This window comes from Schistocerca piceifrons, chromosome 7 (genome assembly GCF_021461385.2).
Source record: "Schistocerca piceifrons isolate TAMUIC-IGC-003096 chromosome 7, iqSchPice1.1, whole genome shotgun sequence".
In the NCBI taxonomy this organism is placed as follows: Eukaryota; Metazoa; Arthropoda; class Insecta; order Orthoptera; family Acrididae; genus Schistocerca; species Schistocerca piceifrons.
The window spans coordinates 35,642,757-35,659,289 of NC_060144.1; the positions used below are offsets into that span (position 1 = coordinate 35,642,757).

Genomic DNA, 16,533 nt, shown 5'->3' on the forward strand with positions numbered 1-16,533 from the left:
ATCAGGGCAAGCGGCAAGGGCACTGTGAAATTCCCACTCACTGAATGGAGCGTTATAGGATTCAGAATGGTGGGTGCGAAAGGAAAGGCTCCGACATTCCATCAGCTCTTTAATGGAGTGGAAGGCCAGTGGGTAACTGGAAGAAGCGGAGCTAAGAGCAAAATGCTCTGCCAAGCTGTTGGCAATTTTGTCGGAGTCTGTACAAACTGCTCCATTCAGTGAGAGCGCAGGGACGCTGACAGGGGTCCGATAGCCATAGAGGTGTCGGATCTTGGCCCAGACCTGCGATGGAGAGACATGGAGGCCAATGGTGGACACATACCGCTCCCAGCACTCCTGCTTGCTTTGGCGGATAAGGCGGCGGGCCCGCGCACGCAGACATTTGAAGGTAATGAGGTTTTCAATGCAGGGATGTCGCTTGTGACGTTGGAGCGCCCGCCGGCGATCTTTAATCGCTTCAGCGATCTCAGGCGACCACCAAGGCACAGTCCGCTGCCGAGGGGACCCAGAAGAACTGGGAATGGAAGATTCGGCGGCAGTAACGATGCCCGTGGTGACCGATTGAACCACCGCATCAATGCCATCATTAGAGAGAGGCTCAATAGCGGCAATGGAGGAAAACAAGTCCCAGTCAGCCTTATTCATTGCCCACCTGCAAGGGCGCCCAGAAGACTGACGCTGTGGCAGTGACAGAAAGATCGGAGAGTGGTCAATACCACACAGGTCGTCATGCACTCTCCATTGCACAGATGGTAAGAGGCTAGGGCTGCAGATCAAAAGGTCAATGGCGGAGTACGTGCCATGCGCCACACTGAAGTGTGTGAAGGAACCATCATTTAACAGCGAAATATCGAGCTGTGCCAATAAATGCTCAATGGTGGCGCCTCGACCTGTCGCCACTGACCCACCCCACAGAGGATTATGGGCGTTGAAGTCGCCCTGTAAGAAGAAGACATGCTGCGCGACATCACCATCCGGTGGAAGGTAAAGACTGCAGACGGTAACAGCCAGTGCACCCACACCCGAACAGCGACAGCCTCTAAAGCTGTTCGTAGAGGGATAGGCTCGCTGTGAAGAGAGTTAAGGACATATATGCAGACGCCATCAGACACCCTTTCATAAGCTGCCCGGTTCTTATAATAACCCCAATAGCCACGGAGGGCGGGGGTTCGCATTGCTGGAAACCAAGTTTCCTGAAGAGCAATGCAGAAGAAAGGGCGAAGGCTGATAAGTTGTCGGAGCTCAGCTAGATGGTGGAAGAAACCGCTGCAGTTCCACTGGAGGATGGAATTGTCCATGGCTGAGAAAGGCGTGACGGGACTGGGAAGGCAGATTACGCCTCTGGGTCACCTGCTGCCTCCGATGGAGCACCCATGAAAGTGCTATCCATTGCGTCTGAGGGACCGGCGAGATCGAGGTCCTCAGCAGACGCAAGAATCTCCACCGCATCCTCAGACGCAGAGCTTGTAGGTAGCGGTGGAGTAGGTGCCACCGCAGGTGCCTTGGTCTTACGGGTCTTCAATGTCGTTTTTTTCTCGCTGTTCATTTGGTTGTCGTTGTTGAGAGGGCTTATTGGAGTCAGTCTCTGGGACCGAAGATGATCGCGAAGCTCGACGACCAGCGACCTGTGGCTTCTTCAGCCACTGGTTGGTGTCTCCTGTGCCGCTGGTAGGAACCTGGGAAGGGAGTGACCCAAGGGATCCCTTCCGAGCGAGAGAAGCCGAAGAAGACTTACGCTTCTCCAGCTTAGAAGTGGGGACTGGTGTCCCCAGTGGTTTAGTGGGTGCTGCTCCCGAGGTAGATGGTGTGGGAGCAACATCGAGAGAAGGGGCCCCCATCATCAAGTGGGCAGGTGAGGTCCTCTGACTCAGAGCTGACTGTTTTTGGTGCAGCTAAAGGAGCTGGAGCAGGAGTGACAGTGGAGGCATGAGATGCCATCATGCGCACGGGATGTAGCCGTTCAAATTTCCGCTTAGCCTCAGTGTAAGTCAGTCGGTCCAGGGTCTTATATTCCATGATTTTGCGTTCTCTCTGTAAGGTCCTGCAGTCTGGCGAGCAAGGTAAATGAGGCTCTCCACAGTTGACACAGATGGGAGGCGGAGTACATGGAGTATCGGGATGAGATGGGCGTCCGCAATCTCGACATGTGAGGCTGGAAGTGCAGCGAAAAGACATATGGCCAAACTTCCAGCACTTAAAGCACCGCATCGGGGGAGGGATATAGGGCTTGACGTCACAACGGTAGACCATCACCTTGACCTTCTCTGGTAATGTATCACCCTCGAAGGCCAAGATGAAGGCACCGGTAGCAACCTGATTGTCCCTCGGACCCCGATGAACGCGCCGGACAAAATGAACACCTCTACGCTCTAAGTTGGCGCACAGCTCGTCATCAGACTGCAAAAGTAGGTCCCTGTGGAAAATAACACCCTGGACCATATTTAAACTCTCATGTGGTGTGATTGTAACATTAACATCCCCCAACTTGTCACAAGCAAGTAACCTGCGTGACTGGGCGGAGGATGCCGTTTTTATCAAAACTGACCCAGAGCGCATTTTGGACAAGCCCTCCACCACCCCAAACTTGTCCTCTAAATGCTCTACAAAGAACTGAGGCTTCACGGAGACAAAGGATTCCCCGTCAGCTCTGGTACAGACGAGATACCGGAGCGAATACGTGTCACTGTCATTCATTGCCTTTCGTTCCTCCCATGGTGTGGCCAGGGATGGGAACGATTTGGGGTCATAAACGTTACCTTTAAAATGAGCCCTCGAACACTTAGAGACTGCTGCTGGCTGGCCACCAGCAAGAGATGATCTGCCATGCTTCATTGCATGTCATCCACCCTGATGCCACCTACTCCGACCAAGGGCCCTCCCCATGGGCGCCACCCAGCCACAGCAAGGGCCACCTGGCAGGATGGCCATTGCCGGGAGTCCCGATTCTCCAGGAAGTTGGGCATCTACTCCTTGGCATACATGGGGAGTAAACGGCGCAGGCATCAGTAGAGCGATCCCTGTGTTGTCAGGGGGCTACAACCAACAGGGTACATGGCGGACCCACCACAACGGATTGGCTACCGTGCTGGATCTTAGGTGCAAAAATGTATGAGGTCGTCGTCGCAGTGAAAAGCAACACTGCACAGTGCAGTGTGGAAATCGCACCCATGGACGTATCCTCACCCAAGAGATAGAAAACGAGCTGGACACCATTGCAACGACGAGAAAGCCGGCTAAAGGTCTCAATGCACGACAGATACAGTGCACCATGTAAGGCGCCCTTCCCCAATTGGCTCGCTTTTCGGAACAATTTAGAAAGATGGAGGTCAAACCCGAGAGAGGACCATCACATAAGGCCGAAACATTTGAGACTCCTTTTAGTCGCCTCTTACAACAGGCAGGAACACCGCGGGCCTATTCTAACCCCCGAACCGGCAGAGGAGGCACTAGCATAGATCATTGTCACACATGTAGGCAGTCTTATTTCTTCTTGGCCTCTTGATATGTAAGGCGGTCAGGGGTCTTCTGTTCCTTGATCCTTTTGTATTTAAAAATGGTGCAGTATGGTGAATAAGGGGATGGTGTTCCCCCACAGCTGACAGATGGGGAGTGGGGGCATAAGTAGCTTTCATGTGTAAGTAATGGTCACAACCACTACAGACTGGGCTGGTGTTGTAATGTGAAGACATGTCCAAATCACATGCATCTGTAGCACTGCGTGGGAGGAGGAATATATGGCTTGACATCAAAGTGATACACCATCATCTCAACCTTCTCAGGCAATGTGTCACCTTCTAAAGACCAAGATGAAGCTACAGTACCAACTGTGTTGTCCAGCATGTCACATGGGGACTGAAAGACAAAATAAACTTCTTGTCACTCCAGGCAACTCATTCATCATCAGTCTGTAATATGAGATTGCAATGGAATTGATACCTTGTACCATACTCAGAATTTTATTGGGAGGGGGGGGGGGGGGGGGCGGAAGCAGGGATGGATGTTACAGAGACAGGATTATCATACTGTTTGTCACAGGTGAGCAGTGTCCGTGACTGAGTGGAAGAGGCCATTTTAAGCAGAAAGGAGCCACTTTTCCATTTTCAAAATCAGTGTCACTTACCCACATCTGTCTTCAAGATTTTCGATGAAGAACAATGGCTTTGTACTCAAAAAGTCATCCCCATCTATAACAGAAAAAATGAAGTACTGTGGGGGGGACTATTTCTCGCCTTGTCTCTGAGCCCATGTCCCCCCCATGGCATAGCCAGCGAAAGAAACATTTTGAGATCATACTTCTCTGCACTGTCTTAGCTTCAGAAGAGACTGCTGGGGCCATGCAGCAACCAGTGGAAGAAAGTTTAATCACTTCACAGACGAATCTTGTACCATAGTATCACCCACTCCAAGTATCATCTCTCCCCACTGGCACCACCCACACACAGCAGCTTACCTCACCAGTAAATTGTTGCTCAGAGTCCCCATGCCCCAGCTATGACAGGCACATATTCCTTGGTTTGCATGGGGAGTTTCCAGCTCAGGCACCAACACTGGAATCCCATTGTGGTCAGGCGGCTACCACTGTGCAGGTACTTGACCCCCCACCTCCAACCGCAACAACGAGACAGCAAACATACTGTAACGTTGCAAGAAAGAAGGGTACAAAGAGAGAGAGAGAGGCACAAAGGCAGCATACATGCTGCACTGGGCAACCTTCCCTGCACGATTTGCACTTCTGTAAAATTTAGAAAAGAAGTATCAAGTCAAACCCAAAACCAGGCCACATAATTAACTTGGATGAGGTGTAGAAGACTGGAAGGTATGAAAATGAGTGTCCAAAACATAAACCAGATCCAGTGGAAGACCATTCAATGGAAAGATAGAGAGGAAATAAGAACAGTAAAAGACACACATGAAGCATGGAAAGGGAATTAGTGTGAGGGCCCCTCCTCCCCCACCCATCTCAATGGGATGCTGGGGAATGGAGGGGAAAGGAGATACATAGGAAAGGGGAAAAGACTTGGCGTGTTTGCCAAATACAAGATGAGTAGTGCTGGGTGGGAGCAGGGAAGGGGATACATGGGTGGAGGACTGGCAAAGGTTAAATCCAGGAGGGTTACAGGAATGGAGGATATAAGGACATATTGTAGGGAGGGAACCCTTCCTACAATACCCACCTGTGCAGTTCAGAACCTACCGACTTGCTGACAAAAACTCCACCATCTTGGTCATGAACCACAGCAAGTATCTCGTAGAGGAACTCTGCCAGTTGTCAGACATGTTCATCTACAAACCTTGCCAAAGTGACATCATTCCAGAAATCTGGCAGGACCTCCAGACCCTCCTCAAATTGTTAGGTCAATTCCACAACTCTTCTTTGAATCTCTCTATCTCCCTCTCCCCCCCCCCCTCCCTCTCCCCCTCTCCCTCCCTCCCTCTCCCCCCTCCTCTCTCTCCCTCTCCCTCCCTCCCTCTCCCCCCTATCTCCCAGCAGTGCCACACCCCCCCCCCCCCCCCCCCCGCCAACTGCCATCCGCCCACTCCCCGGACTCCTACTTCTACATGCTTCTGTAAGTCCATAAATCCAATCACCCAGAAATGCTCCATTGTGGTCAGTTACTGTGCCCTCACTGAGAAAATATCTGCTCTTGTAGACCAGATCCTTCACCTTTATTACCTGTAAAGCTCTCTCCTACTTCAAAGACTTTTCACAGATCCTGTTTCTTTACTACCCAGCAATTGGTTTGTTACTTTCGATGCCACCTCCCTCTACTCTAACACCCCCAATGCCCATGGCCTTGAAACTACTGCACAATACCTTTCCCAATGCCTCACTGACTCAAAACCTACAACCTCCTTCATGGTGAGCATGATCATCTATCACCACCCACAATTACTTCTCTTTTGGAGGTATCACCTACAAACACATACTTTGTACAATAGTATAGAACCATCCTATTGATGGCATAGAATTGACTGAAGGTCCAGTTCTGGGTCTATCCTCCCGCCTCCTTTCCAAAATCAGCACCCTGGTAGTCTACTTTGCCATGCAGTCATTACCTGAGATCTCACATATCCAGAGGTCCAAACAAAGGCAACTGGCTGTCCAGCTTGATGGAGGTCAGAAAGAATATCCCAGATAGTTGTGACTAATGGGTGACAAGAGTAAGCACTAGTCTGTATCCTAAATGCTGCTCATGGAGTCGCTGCAGATTAGAAGCATCCTGCTGGTGCAAGAACCAGAATGGCTAAGGGCTTTTTTGATGGCCATCAATTCATCAGTGAAGACAATCCATCCATTCAGCAAGGAGCATAGTTCGCTTCACTATGCTTGCTTTTGTATATGCAAAACAAGCCCATCCATCAACTGCTGAGTCTCCAGTGTACACCACTTCTGAACATTGAATTGCACTGTGGAGAGCCAGGAACAGGGAGCAAAATGCCATAGAGTGGAATAAACAGCAAAACACCATAGAGTCAACTGAATCTTTCAGGTCAAAAGATAAATCAACAGGTCTGAGGTCATGGTACACGTCATGGGGATGTACACGATTGCTATCTGACAAGAGGCGACAGCAGATGAAGCTGGTGTTCAGAGCAAAGACATTGAAGTGAACTGCAATTGTGATTCCAGTTCTGGGTCTGTGATTTGGATGGTGGACCTCCCTTTGTGAGTAGGCTGTTTACAGGGCCAGTTCAAAAGGCTCTTGTTGCAAGTCAGTCCCCACAGTGGTGTATTGGGTCCGGTGACCACAATGCTAAGGGCAATGCCAAACCATATGTCACACTCCCCTAATCAAGACAGGACAGGAATAATGCTTTGTAAAACTGCAGAAGTGTAGTGCAGTCTGTATCCCAGCTGGCATTACTGAGGCAGCAAAGTGAGGTGTAGCCAGCACTTTTGTTACAAAGGCGAAAATGGGGAAGCTGCCTCAGCCGGTGTCAATAATCAGTCCAAAAAAGTGATAAGTCTTCACCACATTGAGTAATATGTCGTCAACACAAAATTCTGGTTGCGGATGAACAGTATGACAGTGACCAAAGTGCATGATGTCAGTCTTGAAAGCCGTGAGTGGGCGCCCATGACTGTCCTTTCAAATGGTACCCTGCAGTTATCATTAAGCAACACCTACACAGCTGCTTCTAGACCATTGCTTGCCGCTAAAAAGAGAGGGACGCTGAATACAGAGCTCTGCAGGACCCCATTTTCTTGAATATGGAGGTATTGTGGAAAGTATTCAACTGAAGAAAGTGTAGTGTGTCAAGAAGTTCTGGACAAAAATCTGAAGCTGGCCTGGGAGACTTCTCTTGTAAGATAGTGAGGATGTGGTGTCACTATGTAATGTCATAAGTCTTTTGTAGGTTGAAGAAGACAGCAATAAGGTGTTATCGGTCAAAATCTGTACAGATGGCAGACTCCAGACAAACCAAATTATCAGTAGTGGAACGGCCTTGGTGAAAACTGCCCTGGGATGGAGGTAGAAGGCCCCAAGACTCAATGAGCCAACACAGTTGTGGCTCCTCATGTGTTCAAGCAAGTTACAGTGAACATTGGTGACATTACCTGGTCAATAGCTGTCCATCTTTAGGGGATGCTTACCTAGTTTCAGTACCAGGATGATTATACTCCTCTGCCATTGACATGGGAGTTCACTCTCGCTCCAGATACTGTTAAAGATGGTAAGATGACCCTGACAGTCCACTGGTAGGTGGTTAAGAATTTGACTGTGGATATGGTCTGGTCCTGGGGCTGTATCACGTCAAAGCACTAGGGCACTGAAGAATTCTTCTCATGAATGGAGCATTATAGGGCTCCAGGTGGTGTTTAGTGAAAGATAAGTGCAATCGCTCCATCTGCTCTTTAAGGACACAAAAGGCAGGTTGATATTTCACAGACAAAGAGGTAAGGGCATAATGCAGAGCAAAATGTTTGACTACAGCAACTGGACAAGTGAAAACAGCACTGTTCGAGGAAATACCAAACACACCTGGAGAGGATGTGTCTGATCTCTGCCCAAACCTGTGAAGGAGGCATAACTGGATCAACAGTGGAAACTTATCATTTCCAGCATTCTTCCTTCCGTCCTTTTATTAAGTGGTGGACCCAGGCAAGGGACCATTTAAAGGCAATGAGGTGCTCGAGCAATGGACACTGTTTATGGCATTGGACAGCCCGCCTGTCATCTCTAATGCCCTCAGTGATTCCCAAGGCCACCAAGATACTACTTTCCAATAGAGAAATCCCGAAAAATAGCAGATTGCTAAGTTGGCTGCCGATAGACCAGCTGCTTTTGCATTCTGGACAGCATCAGCAATGCCTCCATTTGGTGGGCAGCTCAGAACAACTGTGGAGGTGAAAGCATCCCAGTCAGCATTGTGGACAGCTCATATAGGCAGTTAAGCAGAGGAGTGATGCTGAGGGAGGGACAGTAAGATTGGGAAGCATTTGCTACCACACAGGTCATTGCAGAGTCTCCAGTGTAGAGATAGGAGAAGACCAGGGCTGCAAATAGAAAGATCAATGGCTGATTAAGTTCCATGTGCCACACTAAATAGTTTAGAGGCACCGGTAATCAAGAAACAAAGGTCGAGAACTGCCAGTAAGTTTTCAATGTCTTTAGTGGGGCCAACGATCATGATTCCATCCCACAAAGAGTTATGGGCACTGAAGTCACCCAAGATGAGGATAGGTGGGGGGGGCTGAGAAATCATTGCCGACAATATGTCCTGAGGCACTTCACGATCAGGAGATAAAAAATTACAAATGGTAAAATTCTGCAATGCCCTTACCCAAACAGACAGTTGTGTGAAGAGGCAAAAGTTTGCTATATAGAGAGTTTAGAACATATGTGCAAATCCACCTTACACCCTATCCTATCATAACCACCACGATTCTTAAAATATCCCTGGCAGCCACGGAGGGCAGGGGTGTGTGTTGCTGGAAAAACGATTTCCTGTATGGCAATGCAGAAAACAGGGGAGGAGCTTAAAAACCACTACAATTTCACTGGAAAATCATGCTGTTGGTATAATGTGAGGGTGCTGCAACATAGTAAATTATTAAAAGTTTTCGTTTTGCATTGAAAACGTAGCTTGCTGTGGAACTGGGAGGAGAGCAGATTTTGATTCCCATGCTGGCACAGGCTACTGGGCTGAGCGAGCCGTGTACTTGCTCAACACTGAATGCAGTACATTAAACATAGACTGCATTCACCTGAAGAAGTACTATTAAATATTAATCTTTTTTGTACATAGTATACCAAGTTCTATGGAGAACACAACAATACTGTTAAAATTTCAAATCAATAGCTTCAATACTTTCAGAGATATAATTTTTAACAAAAACACGTAATAACTGTGCTGGCATTGTGAACTGTGCTGGCATTGTGAAACTGAGTTAGGGACTGTAACGTATTCGTCTATAGTATCAATTGAAACTAAAACCATAAGGATAGGTTTCTATATTACAATTTTCTGGAATTTTCTTCAGTTTCATTACTGCAGATTTCTGATGTAATTAGAAGTACTTTGGAAAATTGTCATTTCATCATGTTCTGGTTGTGTGAATGTTTTGAAGAGGCATGGAGAGAGAATGAAGGACATATGTAAAGTGAGAACGTGATATTTTATTAAAACTATGTAAATGTACGCATAAGAAAGTAGTTGCGCAATAGAAGAATTTGTGACTTATGTCCGAGTGAGCTTGATTTTGTAAAAGGCAGCCAGAAGGGGAATTGAGTATTAAATATATTAGTAATTTATTTTGTGGAAAGGAATCCTGATTTGTTATCATTGAAGTATGATATTTCTAGCCTAAATTTCTGATTGGCTGACAGAGACACTGCAAGGATAGAAGTGCTTGAGATGATCTGATTGGCTGCTTAACACACTAGCCAATAGGAATTCAGCATTTTCTGCACGTTTGACTAGTGCTTGGTGTCTCAGTTCTCTCAGTCGAGAGAGTAAACGGCTATGTTAAAACGTGCTGATCAAATTTGTACCCAAATAAAGAAATTCATGAATTTCATTGGTTCTTGTGTCGTTAATAAAAATCAACTACAGTCTTGAGTATTTTGTGAAAGTTTGAGCTTTGTGAGTGGTTTATTTTAGGAGGTATTTTCACATGAACATTTCATGTCTTACGTAAACTCCACATGATGTATTTCATGCAGATTATGAGACATTATGGCGAACACTTCTTTAGATGAAGCCTACTGAATGTGTTAACTCTTAAATAGTCATGGGTCAGCGAATGTTTAGGACGGCCTTTGCATGATATGTATTTAGTCAAATTTTCGCCAATGCTGCTTTTGTCAGCTAAAACACTATCTAGCATCACAGAGTGAAGGGCAGACAAACAGAAACCTATCCAGGTAGGTGGACTCATTGTTTAAACGATAGTAAGAGACCAACCTGCCTTGCTGCAACGTGACAAGATCAGAGAGGCAAGTTATGTCCCAGGGTCCGTGCCACTGGTTGAGGTGGTATGGCATCAAGACACATTATGTGATGTGATATGGGGCCTCAGGGTCCATTGGGATCGCTGCCATCCACAGAAGCAGCACATGGGGGATCCGGTGGTGTGGGGGCCACTGGAATTACCTTCATCTTGGACAGCGTCCTTTTCATCTTTCTTTTCTTTAAGAGATTTGAATGACTTGGAGGTCTTCTCTGAATTAGCTTCAGAGACTGAAGGAGATTGAGAAGCCCTACAACCAGAAGCCTGAGGCTCCTTCAGCCACTGGCTGGTATCCAGCTTCAGGTTGGCAGAAACGTTGCTCCAAAGTGTCCCAGTGGGCTCTTTCTGGTGTGAGAAGCTGGATGAATGTGATGCATCTCCAGGCTGGGGGATGGGGATCGCTATCCACAATGGGTGGGGAGCCATTGCTCCCAAAGTGGGTGTGGAGAAAGCAGCAGGAGGAGACCCTCCAACCATCAGAGATGCACGCACAATCCAGCGGCCCTGAGGGCTTGCTGTAGGATGCATAATGGAGGAGAAAGAATAACATTGGCAGAAAGGGCAAAGTCATAATAGTTGTAGTGTATGACATTGTCACACATGGAGGGCTCAAAATGGTTCACATGGCTCTGAGCACTATGGGACTTAACATCTTAGGTCATCAGTCCCCTAGAACTTAGAACTACTTAAACCTAACTAACCTAAGGACATCACACACATCCATGTCCGAGGCAGGATTCGAACCTGCGACCGTAGCAGTCCCGCGGTTCCGGACTGCAATGCCTAGAACCGCACAACCACCGCGGCCGGCCACATGCAGGGCATAGACACTCATACTTTTTATTGGCCTCTTGGTATGTTAGTCTCTCCTGTCTTATGTTCTTGTACTTTTTTCCTCTCTCTCTGAAAGACAGTGCAGTCTGGTGAGCAGGGAGAATGGTGCTCTCTGTAGTTGATACAGATGGGAGGGAAGAGGCACAAAGAATGTTAGTGTACAACAGTCGTCCACAATCCCTATAGACTCGGCTGGCATCACAATGCGAAAACATTATCCTGAAATTCATATGTTCAAAGCACCGGTGGGAGCGGGGTCATGATACTATACCATCATCTTTACCTTGGAAGTGAAGGTAAAAAATTCTCTCAAAGGATAAGATGAGCGCTCTGGTAGCAACCCTATTGTCCTTTGGCCATCTATGGACACTCAACACTCCAAGTTGGCGTGTAGCTCTATCAACAGAGTGCAAAAGGTGGTCACAGTGGAAAATGTTGCCTTAAATCATGCTTAGACTATTATGGGGAGTGATAGTCACCAGAATGCCACCCAGTTGTCACAAGCAAGTAACACCCGTGACTGGGCAGAGGCTGTGTTTTAATCAAAACTGACCCAACCTCCATTTCGGAGATGGCTGCAGCTTCCCATGGAATAAACACTTTGTGGCCAAAATGTATCCCCATCCAGCCTTGTACAAACAAGGTATTGGGGATGGAGGGAGTATTTGCTTGTCACTTAGCCCTACATTCTTCCCACAATTTAGCCAGGGAAGGAAACATTTTGGCATTGTATCTCTATGTTGATCAAGTTCTTTCCTTCAGAAGTGACTGCTGGGACCATGTGACCACCAACGGGAGAAAGCTTTACCTGCTTCATATGCAAGTCATCCACCATAGTGCAACCTAAACTGAATGGGTCTCTTCCCATGGGTGTCACCAGCCTCTGCAATGGCTATCTGGCCAATAATTCGCTGCTTACAGTCCCCGTGCTCCAGTCACTCCTTGGCATACACATGGAGTGGTATCAGCCCAGACACCTACAGTGTGATCTCTGCATGGTCAGAGGACTACTACTGGAAAACTGGTTGCAGGTCAAATCAAACAATGGGGACCATGTATTTATTAACAAAAAGGTGTAGTGAGTGTCAGAAGTGAAATGGAAAACCAGAGTCCTGAATCATGTACACCAGAAAGATCATCCGATGGGCAGAAGTGAAAGGGATAGTGATAGCACAGGCTTGCAGCACAGAAAGGGAAGCAGTGCTGAAAAGGCTGGGGACATGTGGTAGCCAAGCACATACTCACAAAAGAGTTGTGATCCCACTAGAGGAAAGAGAATATGATGCACCAGCTGTGTAATTTATTTAATTTGAAAACACAATTATTTTATGAAGATACAATCCCATAATCAGTTCTTAAAATATTACGTCATTACGCACAGTCAAAAATAAGCACATACCTTGCTTACAGATTTTTTGACTGTGCCTAATGGCATAATTTTAAGAAGGTGATAATGGCATTACTTCTTCCTGTAACATTTTTAAATTAAATAAATCACATCTGAACAACTGGTACGTCATATTCTCTTTACTGAAACTGAATAATGTGAGGCAGAATGAACAAAAGTGTAATTCAGTGCCCCCTTTTTTTTTTTTTTTTTTTTTTTTACTACCAGGTCTAACACACACACACACAGAGAGAGAGAGAGAGAGAGATCCAGTCTGTACATTACTTCTATATAAATTCTCCCATATTGTTTGGTTCCCACATGATTAACAAAATGAAAATCTGTTACACGCAACTCTGAAGTTTCTGTGGGATAGATTACTCTTCCTTTATAAATGAAATAACTTTGTGTTCCTTGTGGATATACCTACGATTCCTCATTCAAGGTGCAGAATCAAGGTCAAAATATCAATTTCAGACCAAGTGGATTAAGCTGAACACTTATAGAAAGAAATTATTTACACTCTTGTGCACATCCTTGTAGTTTCCAAGAAATAAAAAAAACTCTTGATTTCAATTCAGTGCATATGGTGTACCTATGCTGGTGGACAATACTCTCTGCTTAGTGGATGACTGCATTTTGTCTCCGATCGTCCAGCAGCACAGTGCGTGTATAAACAGTAACATAATGTAGACTCAACTTAACAAATACAAACTACGGCTCCGGCTAGAAAAATATGTTTTCCCCACTGCTAGCAAAAATCAGATTTGAATACATTGCAGGAACTGTCTGGCAACTCTAAACATCTATGTATTTTCAGATGTGGCATCAAATTATGCTGCTAAATTCATTCAATAATCCCTTGGGAACTTAAAGTAGTACTGAATAATTAGTCATACTACATGTTATTATGGTAGTAAATTTGATTTTTCTTTTCTTTTTTACTCCACAAGTGTCTTTCTAACATTAATGTTACAACAATAAGTCTTGATATAGCTTATTAACCGTTATAGCAATGACAGCTCATTTAAGTACACATGTTTGACTGGATTAGTGGCACCAATCTTATTATGTCATGCAAAGGCTGTGTTATCTATCAGTCTCACTTGAGAATAACTAGCTTCTGCCAGTATTTTTATTAATGCAGCCACATATGGTCAAAATGAAATTCAGCAATATAATTGTAACAAAACCTCTATGTTCATGGAAGACCAAGAACGAAGTGCTCAGATGAAAAATGACGTAGGACAGGGATATAGCCGAGTGCTAGTGTGTGAAATCTGACTCCGCTCATCCTCACAAGTGGCCTCTTGCTAAAGTGTCTTTTGCCCCTACTGTTCAGTCTACGCATCAGAGGAGCAATGACAGGAATTAAAGAAAGCTTCAAGAGCAGAATTAAAATTTAACATGAAAGGATACCAGTGATAAGATTTGCTGCTGGCATTACTAACCTCTGTGAAAGTGAAGAAGAATTACAGCACCTGTTGACTGGAATGAACAGTCTAATTAGTACATATTGGATTAAAAGTAACTCAAAGAAAGACCAAAGTAATGATAAGTAGCAGAAACGAAAACAAAATATGCTTAACATCAAAACTGGGGATCACAAAGCAGCAAAATAACCCATGACAGACAGAGCAATGACGACATAAAAAGCAGATTACCGCTGGCCAAGAGAAATCTACGAGTATCAAACATAGGCCTTTATTTGTGCCTGAAATTACTGAGAATGTACATTTAGAACACCTCACTGTCTGGTAGTGAAACACAGACTGTGAGAAAATTGGAACGGAAGAGAACCTAAGCATTTGAGATATGGTGTTATAGAATGAGAATATGAGAACAGTCAGTTGCTCCCGACGATGATGATTGAGACTATCGTTGAAAGCTCAAGATTTTATCTCGAACTGACATGGCAAGAGTACCGAGAATGTTTCGCATGTGGTGTTATAGACTGTTAAAAATCAGGATCGCCACAGAATCGACAAGGAAAGGAATGGATGGAAAATACAACAAGAAGAGACACAATGACAGAAAATCCGTTAAGACATCAGTGAATAACTTCCATGGTACTATAGGGTAAAATCTATAGAGAAAGACCGAGGTTGGAATACATCTAGCGAATAATTGAGGATGTTGGTTGCAACTGCTACTCCATCATGAAAAGGTTGGCACAGGAGATGAATTCACAATTGGCCACATCAAATCAATAACCAACTCTAGATAAGCTTTTTACTAGACAGTTACTGACTTTGATTACTACTACTACTACTACTACTACTACTACTACTACTACTACTCTACATCTATCTGCAATTTAAACTGAAGTGCTTGACAGAGAAGACATGGAACCAGTTTCAGATTATTTCTTCAAGAGTTCTACTCTCTAACATCACACGGAAAAAGTGAACACCTAAATCCAGTGTGTCCACGCACACAATAAAAAAAATCCCAGATTTTTCACAATAAAAAAAATCCCAAATTTTTCCTGGTTAAAAACACACTTTTTTCCATGTGAAAATACATTTTTCTGATTTAAGTGACAATGTTCATTCCCTCAGCACTGTAAAACTTCTCAACCCGTTGAGTGGTGAAGGTTTTATACACCAGTGTAGAACTTACTAGCATTTTAGGAAATGAAACCCAGCAAAAAAATAACACATCTGGGAGAGGTCTTTGATGCGTGGCATCATGTACAATGCATATTTTCATATTACAAATGTATAAATATGAATTCCACCAAATACAGAACAGTAACTTCCTAAGTGCTGAAACCGAGATTGTGCTGAGTGATATGCTTTTGTCAGCCAGCTATGGCACATGCCCGATCTCATCAGCAATGACAGCCACGCAAACACAGAAACAGGAGAAGTTAATGGTTTAAATTAGTATATATATACAGTACATCTAAAACAAAAGCTAAGATTTCATATATAATATTGGACCTTTTTTTTCATGCATTACTCTTTCAGATACATGCCATTAAAATTTTAAACAATAGCATAAATGGCTAGTCTTCTGGGCCTGAAATTTTCTAAGTGTTTGGCCCTCAAAGTGTTAAGTTTTGAATGAGAGTCAAACATTCCATGTTTTAAGAAATTAACTTAATTCATCTTGTGTAAAAGGAAATTTACTTTAAAAATGACACCTCTCACACCAACATTCGCAATATTTTCCCGTGACCTGTTAGACATGTAAGCACTCATCAAAAGCAATGTTTTGTTATGAAGTATTCCATGGTCTGCATCCTAAACCCTTTGATACATTTTGCTGTCGGCAGACCATTGTGTGTGGATTGTGTTTTGTTATTGGAAATGCAACTTTTTTTTTCAACTAAAGTTTTATTTTGGTGTTAGTCTCTCATTTATGTTCTATTGCTGCAATACAATTCTATAGTAGTGGGCTTAAGTAAAACTCTTAGAGTATCAGTTACTACTAATCAAAATTACAAAAAAAATTAACTGAAAGTAGAACAATGAAAAATTGCCGGAATTCTAAAAAATCACAGGTTTTTCTGAGATAAAAAATTGACACTTTTTTCCTGGATTTCCTGTTTGTCCCACACACAGTGGCAGCACTGATCTACAGAATGATACAATGAAAAAGACTGCTAAAATAATAAAGCCTTCAGACAAAATCCTTCTTCCGAAACAGAAAACACACACAAAGTCACACAATACGACACACACACACGGCTGCTGTCACCACGCACTAGGACCCAACTGTCCTTTCTATTTTGTTATACAGGGTTATTCTAAATGATGGACCCATTTTCAAAAATTTGTATGTATTCAAGTACAAATCTAAAACGAACAAGCTTTCTACCAATGAAAAGAGGAAGCAGGCGGGTGGTGAT

The 16,533-nt window shown here is 44.7% G+C and overlaps 1 protein-coding gene across 3 annotated transcripts in view; it reads right to left on the reverse strand.

Annotated features, from left to right (window-relative positions):
* The window catches only part of LOC124804681 (OTU domain-containing protein 7B-like), a 109,466-nt gene that overhangs the window by 74,002 nt on the left and 18,931 nt on the right, over window positions 1-16,533 (reverse strand). The window lies entirely within an intron of this gene.